Raw genomic sequence first — 15,572 nt, 5'->3', positions numbered from 1 at the left:
AATCTTCTGCTATTGTCATCCCTCCCCTTTGCGGCTCCCATTGTGGGGTCCCTCTTGTGGATTTTTCTCTTCTTTAATTGCCTAACTGTGCCAGGTACTCAGTTGCCAAGGGCTTTGCATGAGATTTGAGCAGTTCACCAAGCATCTTGTCATCAGCTTCATGAAATCCTGCATCTTATGCAAGATGTGCAGTCCCACTTTGCGGGCAGATTGCATTCTTTTTCCTTAACACTCTTGGTGTTTATAACCTCTGATAATTGAGGAAGAGGCTGACTGAGACACTGACTAGAGGGTGGGGAAAGACTAGTATTGTGTGAAAAGAAATATCTGTATGGGCATTGATTTTTTTAAGTGGATGGCTCATTAGTGAATATTTTCATGCATTGATGGCATTCAAACGTCTACAGTTGATGTCCACCTTGATAGAGCCATAAAGGCAATAGATTGGGAGTCAGAAAACCTGTGCTCCAGTTCCACCTCTGTCTCTGATTGGCTGCATAACATTGGGCAAGTCATTTCTCTTTCCTGGGAATCAGCTTCCTCAACCGCAAAATGACTGGACTGTGTACATTCTAAGATCCTTCAACTTCTAAAAATTCTATTATCCTTCAAACAATTGACAAGGACTAGGAGGTGGCAAGCTGGAGTCCAAAAGCTAAGAACCTTTGAAAAGGGTGACAGAAAACCCTGGAGAAGGAACTCTGCTAAATCTGACTCAGGCTACATATTTTCCTTTTCAGGATGCCCTCCATCTCTTAGCAGCAGAGAAACTAATTAGATTTAATAAGAGACAAGGCTGCTAAATGAAAGTACAAGAGAAATATCACATTGCTGAAGATTAACACATGTTCTGGTCTGTCCTCATAATAAAGCCAGGGCCCCCATTTATCCTGGAATCTGTGACCTGGACAGAGTTAACTTATTCATCAAGCATAAGCAAGGATTTCATACCAAAGGAAGAACAAGGAATACAAATGCCATTTAGAAGCAGAAAATATATAAGTGGGAACAGGTCAATCTTACTGCAGCACGTACTCTACTTGTTAATGCTCATGAAGTCCCGAGTGTTTAAAATTATTCAGTGGTTCCCCACTGAACCAACATATCCATCCAGCATGGTGTTCAAAGCCCTCCATGATCTGGCCCCTGCAAGTGTCTCCGTCCTTGTCACTCATTGTTTCACTGCTTTTACTTTGTTCTTCAGTATCAAGAAATTTAATATTTTAAATATTGGGGAACATTCCACTTACACTGAGCTCTTTCTCACTTCCATAGTTGTATTTCTTCTGCACTTCTCAGAATTCTCTTTCCTACCTTCCACTCTATCCTGCAGCCAAACTATTTAAGGTTCCCTGAGCATATTCGCTCCAGCCTCCTTATATGTTTGCAAATGCTGTGCCCTCTTCCAGGGACACTTTATCAATTACAATGTATTTGACTACAATTAGCAGGACATCCAACTGAAAACAGCTTAAACAATAAGGAATTAACAAGAGTTTGTTCAGTGGCTCAACATTCTCAGGCTTGACACTCCTCTTCGTCCCTCCCCCTCAAGATGGCAAAATGGCTGCCACAGCTCCAGGCATCACAACTCATAACATCATCCAAAGGCATTCAAAAGAGATCTTTATCTTCTCAACTCTCTTTTTATGAATGATAAAAACCTTTCCCAGAAACTCCTGCCCCCAGCAGAATTTCCCCAAAATTTCACTGGCCAGAAAATGTCTTAAACTTCCCAGGAGTAAAACTTAACAAGTATTTACCCTCAGCTCCATTTCTAGGTGTCACCAGATTTTCCCCTAGCCTCACTTCTGATTTTGTTGTTCATTTTAGCAGCATTTATGAATATTACTAAGTGCTAGGCATGCTGCTCAGCACTCTACAAACATCTTATTCATCCCGTAGAACAACTCTGCTAGGTAAGCATTGTTATCCCCATTTTAGAGTTGAGAAAACTGAGACCCAGAAAGGTTAAGCAATTTGCCTAAGGATGCACAGCTAGAAAGAGGTAGAGCCAGGATTAAAATCCAAGTACATCCAACTCCAAAGCACAAGCTCTCAGCCACTCTCGGTCCTTCTCACTCCCGTGTCCTCTTGACATTCTTTGCCCCTCAAATGGCTCCTTCTCCTACACAGTGGAAGTCTCTCTGTCTAATGGATCCTTTCCCTCTGCTTGGCAACACTATCAGATCGTCCCTATAATTAAAGAAAAATGAGGGCCATTTCCTTCCACCCTGTTCTCTCCTCAATCTATCAAACTTCTCAGAAGCACCTCTTCACACTTACTGATTCCACAGCCTCAGCACACATTTGCTCTTCGCTGCGTCTAGCAGCCTCCCCCACATCCCCACCGACAGCGCTCTGCCCAAGGTTATCAACAATAGCTAATCGAATGGTTCTCCCCATGCTCCCTCTTCCTGGACCTGATTAATTGGCAGGACGGCCAGGCAGCTGCCCAGGAATCCAGTCTATACGAGGCTCTAAGACATCGCTGGAAATGTAACAAATGAAGGAAACTGTGTTTACCAGAACTCCTCTCAGAGCAGGAGGGTACTGTGTGCAGTTGGAAAGCAAACTTTCATAAGTTACTTGGGGAAGAGCTGTAGATCTCCCCAAGAGCCATGCCTAAGTAACAGTAAATGCTTTCCCCTGCCCTCCTATGAGGGCTGGTCTTTTTAACCACAGGGCTTTTGTTTTGCTGAATATGGAACAAACCTGGAGCCAGAGCTAACTGCTTGGGTCAACAGAGAAGAGGGCTTTGCCCCAAGCAGTCTTCAGACTCTCCTCCAAATTAATGCCAAGAAAATATGTAAAAAACATCATTTTGAAGAGTGAAAAATTGTTAGCCTACCCTATGGACCCACATTTCTCAGTCCAGATCTATCTGCTGTATGTAATATGGCTGATCCACCACTTCCTCCACTCCTTGATGGTCTGGTCTGATTTCTTCTGGGCTCCAGCATCCCACTATTCATCCTGTCTCTCTCTTTCTCCCTCTCTCTCTCTCTTGCTCTCTCTTTCCTCTCTGTTTTATTGGTTCCTTTGCCTCTTCCTACCCTTACAATGGGGACATTTCCCCAGGCTCTGACTTCAGACTCCTCTATCTACTTCTCCCTCCTGATCTCAACCATTCCCGGTGTATTAGTTATCTACCGCTATATTACAAAGTACCCCAAAACTTAGCAGCTGAAAACAACAAATGTGTTATCTCACAGTTTCTTCCAGTCAAGAATCCAGGAGTGGCTTTAGCAGGTGATTCTGGCTCAAGGTCCCTCACGAGGCTATAATCAAGGTGTCGGCCAGGACCGAGTCATCTCAAGGCATGACTGGGGGAGAATCCACTTTGAAGCTCGCTGATGTGGCTGTTGGCAGACCTCCATTCCTTGCCACGTGTGCTTCTCATAGGGCTGCACCACAACATAGCACTTGGCTTCTGCAAGAGTGAGTGATCCAAGAGAAAGCCCCAAAGATGGAAGCCACAGTCTTTCTATAACCGAATCTCAGAAGTGCCATCCCATCACTTTTGCCCTATTCTATGCGTTAGAATCCAGCCAAAGTCCCATCCACACTCAGAAGGAAGGGATTACTCAAGGGCACGCACACCAGGAGGTGGGGATCACTGGGGCCATCTTGGGGGCTGCATAGCACGCAGGGCTCTCCCATCAACTCCAAGGAGCGTCACCATTTCTGTCGTGACCCTTTCATCTCTCCATGCCCACCTGCCTGCGAAGTCATTCCATGTGGACATGTGAGGTGGCTGATACCTCCTGTTCTACCTACATCAAACCAACATTTTTGTGTTCCCTTACAGCAGCCCAATTTTCCTTCTTCATGCTACGGATGGCATTGCTGTTCTCCCATTCCCTGAAGATTTATGTCTCCAAGTCATCCTTTTTTCTCTAATTCAACAAAAATCCTGAAGTTACCATTTATTGGTCCCTGCTATGTTCCAGGCTCTTTGAAAGACATTATCCTATTTAATTTTTGTAGCACTGTAAGGTGGATATTATCATCCCCATTTTGCAGGTGAATGAACTCATGTTTCTTTCAAAGGGAAGCAGATTTCCTAGAGTTTGGTCCTGTTCTATGTGCTGAGAAACAGCAATGAACAGGACAGCTTCAGTCCCTCGGGGAGCTTATAACCCAGCAGAGGAGAATTTTCCTGAACTAAGTAGCCATGGTTGAGATCATATGTTGTATATAGTTAACAACTGGAGCTTGGAATGAAACAAACCGAGGTTCAAGTCCCCGTTTAGCCATTTACCAGATAGGTGACAATTTATTGAACATTTCCAGGTCTCAATCACCTTCTGTATCAAAAGAATCATGCCTACCTCATGCAGCTGCTTTGAGTATTAAATGAGATAATTCAAGTAATCCACTTGGCATAGGGCCTAGCACACCAGGGGTCAACAAGAGGGAGATTTTGACGACGACAAATGACGACAACTATGGTGATATTTATCCAACTCACAGCAACAATAATCGCTCACATTGATGGACAGCCTCTGTGCACCAGACATTTTTCTAAGCACCATACATGCAATAACTCAATCCTCACAGCAACTCTATGAATTAGACATATTATTATGTCCATTTTATAAATGAGGAAACTGAGGCACAGAGAGGTTCAGTAAATTGACCAAGGATACAAAGCTAGCAAGGGGCAGAAACAGAATTTGAACTCAGGCAGACTAGCCTCAGGTCCAGGAACTCAATAGAATTTTAGAAGTAGAGATGCCTAAAAAACCTAATGCTCAAGGAATCACAGTGGTGTGTGTTTCTGTGTCTGTGTGTGTCTGTGCATGACTATGTGTAAGTGTCTGTGTGTAAGTGTGTGTGACTATGCACGTGGGATTATGTGTGTGGCTACACACATGTGTTAGATTATGTGAGTGTGTGTGTGTGTATCCATGCTCACACTGTATTGGGTATAGAGAAAGAAATTTATACTCTGGGTCACATTTTATATTCTCTTTGCATTGGGGCATGTAGCTTTTAAGTTGAGAAAATTCTGGCTTGTTTGTTTTTCTTAGAACTCCTCTCTTTTTCCTAAAGTATGATTCCCACTTGTGGTTCAAGGGAATGATGAAAAAGCCCTCATTGGCAAAGTGCAACCTGCCTCTTAAGGGCACATAAAAAGAACTACAAAACTCACTTAAACCTTTCCTACTGATAAATTATAGGGAGATTTCCTCAGTAAAGAAGACAAATGAATTATACAGTATTTCATTCCAACGCACTCTCCTCTTTCACTCTATATATTTCTAAGACATTATTGGAAGAAGACTAGTTCTATGGGAGACAGGCTCTACAGCTGGCCCGCCAGCGTCCCCCATCCCCCATCCCCATACTTGGTGTCTTCATCACAATGGCTGGACGATTTGCATCCTCCTCTCCCACTGAGAAGGTCTCCATTTGTAAATGACCAGTCCTGGCATCCAGAACACACCTGCCATGTCTCTCCTTCTTTCTTCCCTCTATATCTCACCTTCAGTTTTTCTCCTTTCCTCCCATGTCCACCCCTCCCCTGGTTCTTCTTTCTATTTCCTATCTCTACTCATAAAATTAGAAAGCAAGAGAGGTTAGCAGGTAGGAAATCAGTGTCAGACTCAGGTCTGCCATTTACTACCTATGTGACCTTGAGCGAGTGGTTTAACCTTTCAGGGCCTCAGGTCCCTCAGTGAAAAATGAAGGTTATGTGAGGATTAAGGGAAATGTGTAAGAAAGGTGCTTAGAATAATGCCTGACACGTGCTAAGCACTAGATATGTGTTAGAAGTAACTATTAAATTCATAATGAATCACAATGGGACTCAAAAGTTTCCTGGCTGAATGTTTATACATCTGTTAAGAATAGGCCTCTGGTCAAGAACGAATGGCATCTGGCATCGTGCAGCGGTCAAGAAGATAGAGCTGGGTTCAAATACAAGCTCTACGACATACCGGCTTTGTGACCTTAAGTGAAAGACAAGCTCTGTAGGCATCAGTTTCCTCAGCTGTCAAATGGAGACAATAACAGTCCCCACCTCCCAGGGAGGTCAAAGGGATTAGACTGAAGCCCTTAGCTCAGAGTCTGGTGCACAGCAAGTGCTCAGTAAGTGGCATCACTAGCATTGGGGTAAATCCTTCCCTTTGTAGCCCAGGAACCCCCCTCATCCCTTTTCAGCTGTCCTCGCTCTCTACTTGACCTTTTACCCTCCTCACTCTCCATTAACAAGCAAAACTAGGAAAGTTCTTGAGAGTGTTTATTCAACGCTGTATTTGCTGTCTGACAAAACACCCCAAAATTAGTGGCCTAAAACAACCACAATAATTTATTTTGCTCCTGAACCTGCGATCTGGGCAGGGCTTCGCAGAGATGCCTGATTTCTGCTCCAAGCAGCATCGGATGAGGCAGCTCAGCTGGGAGCTGCAGGACTCACTTTCAAGATGGCTCCTTTACATGGCCAGCAAGTTGGTGCCAGTTTTAGCCTGGGAACCCAGCCAGAGCTATGGGCTGGGGAGCTTGGTTGCTCTCTTCACGCTGCTTGGGCTTCCTCACAGCATGGTGTCTGTGTCCCAAAAGTGAGTGTCCTAAGAGAGCAAGAAGGAAGTGCATAGCATTTTTATGAACTAGACTGGGACATCACATGGCACCATTTCCATGATATTCTCCTGCTGAAGGCAACCACACAAGTCCACCCAGGTTCACAGGGAAATGACCTAGACTCTTGATGGCTAGAAAAGCATGTGGGAGTGGAGATATTGCTGTGGCCATCTTTGGAAAATACAATCTTCCATGCTTAGACTTAGACCCTTTCTCTGCCCCCAGCCTCCACCCTTCAAGGAAAACATTCCACCTAAATTAGTTGCCTCTTCCAAACAGCCTTATCAGATTAGAGCTAAGAATGCTAAGCCAGGAGCCTCATAAGACATTGAACTGACTTCATGTCCATTTCTTAATTGATTTGGACTTCCTGTGTGAACCTGCTGGTTTGGGCAGCTTTGGCTACATTTTCTTCATCTGGTCATTTGCAGGAGGTGGCTCTGGGAATGGTGGGTGGGGACAACACAGAGAAAATCATAATACTGCAGCCAAGTTCAACCCCTCATTTTGGAATGTAAAAATGGAGGCCCAGGAAAGTGAACTGAAGATCAGGTTCAAATGGACTGGAGCCAGGACTTGTAACCAGCTCCTCAGCCCAAGGTCAGTGCTCCCACCCTGCTTCTGCACTGCCCTTGGGCCTAACAATTTTTGATAAAATATTTATTCACTAAAAAGAGCTAGCATATGCACCTCAGGTCCCGTGTAGGCAGCCACGCTCTGCACCAGTCCCTTCTGAGCCAGCTTCCAAGCTAGGAGGTGTGAGTCCACCCTTCTGTGGACAGCTGATTGGCTTAGATTCAATCACCTGACCTAAAGGCAGCCAATCCAGAGGCGTAGTGCATAAAGATGAGCTGAGCCAATCAGACTCCCTCTCTCAGAATGTGAACTAAGAAACACAAGGTGGCATCTGTTCATGGGAATGAAAGCCGAAAGCTCATGAGGCAGAGTAGGGATGGAGCACCTGCAAAGTCTGGTGCAAGCTGATATTTTGATCTGCAGAAACTATGAGTTATAGATGAGGTGGTCTGTGCAGAGAAGAGTGCAGCTGTCCCCAAACAAAGATAAAGACAATGAGTTACAAAAAGAGAGAGAAGATAGTCATTAGAGCTATTTCAGATTCTGAAAACTTTCCATTCCAGTTCCAGGGACTTTATGATTAAGCCCCTTTTATACCCAGAAGTGGAATTGCTGAGTCATATGGTGGTTCTAATTTTAATTTTTTGATGGGCCTCCATACTGTTTTCCATAGTGGTTGCACCAGTTTACATTCCCAGCAATAGTGGACAAGGGATCCCTTTTTTCTACATCCTCCTCAACACTTGTTATCTTTTGTCTTTTTTGATAATAGCCAACCTAACACACGTGAGGTGAGATCTGATTGTGGTTTTGATTTGCATTTCCCTGACAATTAGTGATGTTGAGCACCTTTTCATATACTTGTTGGCCATTTGTATATCTTCTTTGGAGAAATGTTTGTTCAAGCCCTTTGCCCATTTTCTAATCAGGTTATTTATTTTTTTCAATGCATAAAGAAAATGTAGTATATACACACGATGGAATACTAGTCAGCTTTTTAGAAGACCACATGCAACAACATGGATGAACCTGGGGGACATCACGCTAAGTGAAATAAGCCAGTCTCAGAAGGACAAATACTGCCTGATTCCACTTACAGGAGGAATTAAAATAATCAAACTTATAGAAACAGAGGGGAGAATGGTGGTTGCCTGGGGTTAGGGGGAGGGCAAAACAGGGAGTTGCTGTTCAAAGGGTATACAGTTTCAGTTATGCAAGATGAATAAGTTCTAGAAACCTGCTTTAAAACATTGTGCCTATAGTTAACAATACTGTAGTGTGCACTTAAAAACTTGTTATGAGATTAGCTCTCATGTTGTGCTCCTACCACAATTTTTAAATGCCCCTTTTATTTATACTGGCCTATGTTCCTTGACAGTACCTCCTTGCCTTATCTCACTAAAACATGTAGAGTATTTGCCCGTTTCATAGGAAACTGAGGCTCAGAGAGGTTAACCGACTTACCCAAGATGACACAGCCATTGAGTGTCAGCTGGAGTGCAGAGCATCCTGGGTGCCTGAGCCTTTTCTTCCACACCTTTTTGAAAGGTCATCCCCCTCCTACCTGTCCCCTCCAGGTAACACCACTCCCTCCAGGGACTTGCTCCTTGGAGGCTGCCATAGAGCTATTTTAGCAATAACCCTGTCCTTGAAAGATGACTTTGCCTTAGGATTCCATCTTCCTGATAGAATTCTTGATTCCACCCCCTTCCTCGAGCTGAGTTAATTGCCAAGACTGTGGGGAAATCTCACCACCTCCTCAGCTCACCCAGCAGGACCTCAATCCTTAACAAGGCAACTTTCTGACAAAGTGTGTTAGATGGCCTCAGACAAAACTTGCCTAGCAGGGGATTGGAGGAGAACAAAAACTAAAAGCAGAATGGAGAGGAGGGCAGAGGTTTCTTTCCATTGATTTCTTTGCCAATGAGAAGTCTTTAAAAATCACTTTTTAGCTGCAGCCCTCAGATGCATGAACTGTGATGCTGAAGGAGGGAGAAAAGAACCAAACTCTGGGTCAGATCAAACTGTGATCTTTCATTCATCTGAACAGGCAGCCATCTTGGCAAACAGAAAATTAGAAGTTCAAACAAGAGGAAGAGGGGATGTCTGAGGTAGGATTGGCCTTGGGCAAAATTGTGAGGTTGGCAAAGTCTGACTTAAAACCCCCACAGTGTCCTGTTCTCTCCTACCCTCACCCCAGGCAGAATCTGCCTTGAGCTCAGGGAGGAAAAGAGGAACGTGACTTTCCCTCCCTCTCAGCTTCTCCTTCTGCTTCATGGTAGACCTCTTGTCACTTGTCCCATCCAGTCTTGATGTCGTCTGTCCCATTAGTGTTCTCTGATTCTAGCAAAAGACCCCAGGAGGGGCTGATAGTTAAACCAGCTGCTAATTAACTGATAATGAAATCTAAGCTGTAGATAGCCCTCCCCACCAATCCAGGCATATTTGAGACTTGAAAAAGGGAGCTCTCGCGGAGCCCAAAGTCTTCGAGACACAGACTCTATGACGAGGAAGAGCAGGCAGTGCAGTGCATTGATCGAGGGTACGGTGGATGCTGGGAGGTGCTGCCAAGATCCCCCTGAGAAAGGAGGGATGATGTATTATCTCAACCTTTGAAGGACTTTTAAAAGAGAGCCCTTTGCAGTTAGGCCCTTTCAGGGATTGCTTCAGCTGAAGAGAGATACCTCATCCAAGGTCATTCCCAAGGTCATGCCTCATTGCCTGGGCAGCCTGCACCCAATTGGTGATTAACAGAGGGTGTGCAGGCCCAGCTTTCTGGTTGAAGAACTTCAGAGACAAGTTTGGAAGATCATCCCACCTTTGGACTCCCCCTAAGGTTGGCTGAGCTTTCTGTTGAGACTATATTACAGCTCAGTTTCCTCCTCTTTTCAATCCTGCTTCCTTCCCTTCCCCCCATAGGTATTGATCCCAAGAGCTCTCCCTAATAAACCTCCTGGATGCCAACTCCCATCTCAATGTCTCTTCCCCAAGGAATCCAACCTGCAACAGGGCAGGAGGAGAAGAGTCTTCTGGGCAGAGCCAACATGGTGCATGACCCCAGGGGGCATCACTCCCATGGTACTGTTTGGAAGTGGTACTCCCTAGAGTCGTGAAACCCTAAAGCCCCACTTCCTGTCACTACCTCAGATCACACCATCCATTCCATAAGCACAAATGAGCACCCAGCTATCCACTCTACCAACCTCTGAGATTGGCTCTTCCAGGTCCCTGATTCTTTCACCGTGGCATGTTTTTGCCACTCAGCACTTTGCAATGTGCTTTCTCTGCCTCCCTGTCTGGCCTGTCAAGCTATTGCCCCACATACTGACACTTCTCTCACATCTATTCCTCTTCAAAATGTGCTTGTTCCATATTTGCCATGAACTATGTGGCATTGGGCAAATATTTACCCCCTGAGTCTCCATGTCCTCACCTGTGATGTGGCAGAGACTGCTGACAGCTCCCAAGATCCATTACTCCCTCCTTCCTTTCCCAGAGCTTATGGCCACCCCATAGACATTTCCCAGCCTGCCTTGCAGCTTAGGTGCCATGTGACCATATTCTGACCAATGAAATTGAAGTAGGAGAAACTGCGTGGTATATGTAAAGCAGGCTGTTTTCCCTCCACATTGCCTTTCTCCTGGCTAAGAAATTACAAGAAGTAGAACAGCTGCCTTGAATCCACAAATGGAAGCCAGCCTCAGACCACCAAACTGCCAGTTACACAAAAGAGAAATAAGCTTCCATCTTGTTTAAGTCACTGCATTTGGGGGCCTCTTGGTTACAGCACTTTAGTATGTATGATAACCAATGTATATAAAAAGAGGACAATGACCCTTACCTCACGGATTTCCTAACATGTAATCACCCTCACTGAGCTTTTCTTCATCCTATTCCTGTTGAATCTCGTCTCTAAAATGAGGAGTTTAAAAAGAACTGATCTCAAGAGATACAGAATGACTTAAGGAAAGACCCCGAGTTCAGAGCCCTGGTAAGCCTGAGTTCACCCTACACAAGCTCTGCAATCCAGGGCCAAGTCACTTAACCTCTCTGTGCTTTTGTTTCTTTAACTGTAAAAGGAGGATAAGAATTGTAATTACCTCATAAAGTTGTTGTGAGAAATGAGAAAGTGTATATAATATGCTTATGTAAACTATGTAAACACATGATAGGTGCTAGTTTTGCATAAATAGACTCTCAATCAAGGATAGCCACTATTATTAAAGAGGCCACTTCGCCCATGAGTATGTGCTCTGGAAATCCAGGCGGTCTGGATTTGAATCCAAGTTCCCTCACTTCCAATATGCCTTAGGTGGGCTATTACATCTGTCTGGGTCTTAATTTGCACCTCTGTGAAATTGGGATTATAGTTATATCTAACTCCTGGGTTCATCATAAGGATTGAATGAGTTGGTAATTTTAAAGTCCTAGTAGAGTGCCTAGCAGATGGCAAGTGTTCAAAAAATTCTACCTATCGATTATCATTATTGAAGACTCCTTCCAGGGTGATGTGTTAGGTCTGTCTTCACAAAATGGAAAAGCAATGAAAGTCTTAACCAAGGGATACTGGACTCTCCAATGCTCTGTGAAAAATTAGATGTGCCCTTGCTGACCTGTTGTTAGCTGAAATCCTCATTATTAGAACCACACCTTCAAATTAAGGTGGGTTTTCATAAAAATCCTAGCCCCAAACCAAAATATATTAACAGAAAATGAGACTACTTGGTCTATTTGATAATTTGGCAGAAATCCACTCAGTCATCTATTCATTTAAACATTTTCTGAGCAGCTATAAGCACAATTCAAGGCCCTTAAGGTATAAAAAAAATAGAAATCAGTTGCCCAAGAATACAACCTCAGATTGTAAAGAAAAAGACATTGAAAGACACTATTAATTGCCTCAGCAATATCTATTCCCCCTCTTTCTTGCTAACAGAACCAAATTGTATTTGGAAAGGTAAAGTGCCAATTCCAGGCAATGGATTATGATCAGTCTAAGTTGGTCATGACAATCTTGTTCCCTCTTCTCGGCCTCTCTTGCAGCTAGGGATGGTCATGTGACCCAGGTACAGCCAACAGATGTAAACAAAATCTACTCGGGTCAGTCCTGCAAACACATTTGCTTTTCTGGTAAGAGGAATCAGAAGCAGCTGGTATGGTGCCTTTGCCTTTCCCTGTCCTTTTTCCGTCTGTCTTGAACATATAAGAGATATCTGAAATGAAGCAGCTATGCTGTGATCTTAAGATAACAAGCATGAAGGGAAGACTGAGGAAAGAACAGATACATGGCCCTGACATTCCCAAGCCACTCACTGAACCAACACCAGTAACTATTTACCTTCTGACCTCTCATTATAAGCTACTATAGGTGAGTTTTACTTGCACCTAAATGTATTTCTAACTATACAGGTCCTTTCACAGAATATGGAGCTATAGCAGGCAGGTCCAACATATGGGGATATGTTCTTGTATCCAAGTTGTGGGGATGACATAGAGGATGTGAACAGGGCACTAAAACTAAACCATTCCTATTTTATCATTTTGCCTGCGACCGTCATGCAACTCAACCTGGTCTTGTGAATTCCCTCATCATGGATCCAAGTGACCTACTGTTAATCCTAAGGGGTATGGTTCACCTAACAGCAAAGAGAATATGTGGTCTCTGCCCTCAAGTAATAGCCTGCTCGATTTGGGCAGCCATTCTTCCTGGGCCACAGCTTTTTTCCCGTCCTATCATTTCTGTTCTACCAAATAGCAATCCTGTCCCAAACGCTTCCTCTGCCTTTTCAACTCTGCAATCACCCAGCAGTTGGTAAGACCTATTAATATTTCAGCTCATTTTTCAATTGCAGGGCCGTGATACTCACTGAACACAAACCATCTATTTGTCTCCCACAAAATGCACCCAGGTGTCTCGAAATGTCCTCTGGTTACAAAATGGGACAGTACTTCAGGACCTTGGAGAGCACCGTCCCAGCACCCTTCCAGATCAACACAAGGTCAGTTTCTCCAGGACCTCTTTCACAGCCAAGGGCACGGCATTGCCTCTTCTTGATGTTATTAACCAGAAAAACAAATTTAGAAAAAGCACTGGGTGCAGTGAGACAACCAGTTCTCTCACCTGAAATCCTCCTCAGAAGGAGCTTGGGGAAAAAATGCTTATATTTAGCAAGACTAAGCTAATAATCATAACCATTCACTGAGCATCTGATATATGCCAGAAATGTAAGATATTATTGTTGCCATTTTACAGATGAAAAAATAGAGAAGTAAAAAGCTACTATGTTATAGAACACTCACTAAGTGCCAGGCAGTCTACTAAGCTATATGCATAGCTTATATGTATTTACACACACACACATACACACACACACAATCCTATGAATTTCTACTGATGTATTTTGCTATATTGATCTCTTCGTTAGATAGTGAGAGATATTCCTATTACTAGCCTCGTTTTATGGGAAGAAATTGAGGCAGGTAGTACATAGCTCTCAATAGCAGTACCAGAATTTAATCCAGGCAGTATAACCATACGTAAGCTGACTATATAATTTACTGTGCAAAATATGATTCTTTTGAGGGTGAAATGGGTGCTATTAATGAGAAGGCCAGAACAGCATGTGTGAATCAGGACAGCCCCAGGTAAACCAGGACATATGGTCCCTCTAGTTATATGGACCCCAATGAAATAATGCATTGAAAGCATTTATCCCCATGTCTGAAATATGGTATGTGCTTGATATATTTTAGCTGTTTCTATGATTACCCTCCTCTCAGGGTCATTGTGAGGCCCTCATGAGATGGGATGTGTAAAGTGGCCCAGAGATACACAGAACCATCAAGGGTTCCCTTAACATGCCTCCCCAATTCTGTCCTCTTGCTTTTGAAGGAAGCATCAATTCTGGCACATGACATCTGTCTGACGTGAGCAATGCAGAGCCAGAAGGGGAGATGACTCAAGGAGCCTGCCTCAGGTTGATGGATGGTAAACCAGTGAACTGCTGAGACTGGCTCAAACACCCATCTGCCGTATGCCAGAAAAGAAGCCAGGGCTTCTGGGGCAGCCATTGATATCTGTCTGGGCATCTCATATCTCAGCTAAATTCAGACTGGCAATCAATAGAGGCTCCTCCGGAGACCTCACTTCACAGGTTCTCCTGGCTCACAGGCATGTCATTTTGCAGTGGTGAGACCTTCATTCGGGGCTGCTGCTCCTCTTTCTAAGCACTTGTCAAGTTTCCCAGTTTTATCTCCACTCTCCCCCATGTCTTAAATCACTTCATCTTGCAGCAAGGAAAATATTTTATCAATAGCCACCTTCCTCAGGGGGGGTTAACAGATATCGAATCATGAAATCATGGAAAATCTAGATAGAGCCAGACTGCTTTCAAAGTCTCTCTAGTATGATGCTCTCAATTTACAGATCAAGAAACGGAGATTCAAAAAAAGAATAGACTTGCCTAATTTAATATGCAAATTATTTCAGCATTAGAATAGAGGTTGGAGTCTGAAGTCAGACTGCATAGATTCAGATTCTACCTCCACCACATTCAAGTTACTTTCTCTCTCTCTGTGCCTCAGTTTTCTCACCTATGAAATGGGACTGATTGTAGCACCCATCTCCTTATATTGTGGTGAGGATTAAGTGAGTCAGTGAACATAAACTTCTTAGCAGAGTTTCCCAGGGCTTAGAGTAAGCATTAGATAAAGGTTGCTTTTTATGATTTTCAATATTGATGGAGCTGGTACAAGATGCCACCCATGTCTCTTACTAGGAAAAACTGTGAACTTATCAAATTCTCAGTGCATCCTTAAGAAAAGGGGCATTTTTTTTGTAAGGTTTTCGATTTGTAAGTACTTTTCCTTTATAGCATTTAATGCTGTCAAGGTTAGTTAACTTGACCAGCATTTTTCAGATTGTATTCCTCAAAATTCCCAGTTTCCTTCAAAGCTAGGAGTTCCCTGAAATCCCTAGTTTGGTGCTCATACCAGTTTGAGAAAGACTGGACGTACTATTTCCTCCTGCCCTGGAGATTCATAATGCACACGAACCTATTAAAGATTCGAGAAATCCTGCAGGAAGGAAGTCTGCATGATGTTATTGAAGCTGACATTTCCCAAGCATACCGGACTACAAAATCCTTTTTTTAAAAAAAAAAAAAATTGGCACCTGAGCTAACAACCGTGGCCAATCTTTTCTTTTTCTTTTTTTTTTCTGCTTTTATCTCCCCAAATCCCCCCTGGTACATAGTTGTATATCTTGGTTGCAGGTCCTTCCAGTTGTGGCACGTGGGACGCGGCCTCAACGTGGCCTGACGAGCGATGCCATGTCCGCACCAGGATCCGAACCCTGGGCTGCCGCAGCAGAGCGCGCGAACTTATCCACTCGGCCACGGAGCCGACCC

This window comes from Equus quagga, chromosome 15, assembly GCF_021613505.1.
Source record: "Equus quagga isolate Etosha38 chromosome 15, UCLA_HA_Equagga_1.0, whole genome shotgun sequence".
NCBI classification, from domain to species: Eukaryota; Metazoa; Chordata; class Mammalia; order Perissodactyla; family Equidae; genus Equus; species Equus quagga.
Note: the sequence above shows the minus strand (reverse complement) of the source record.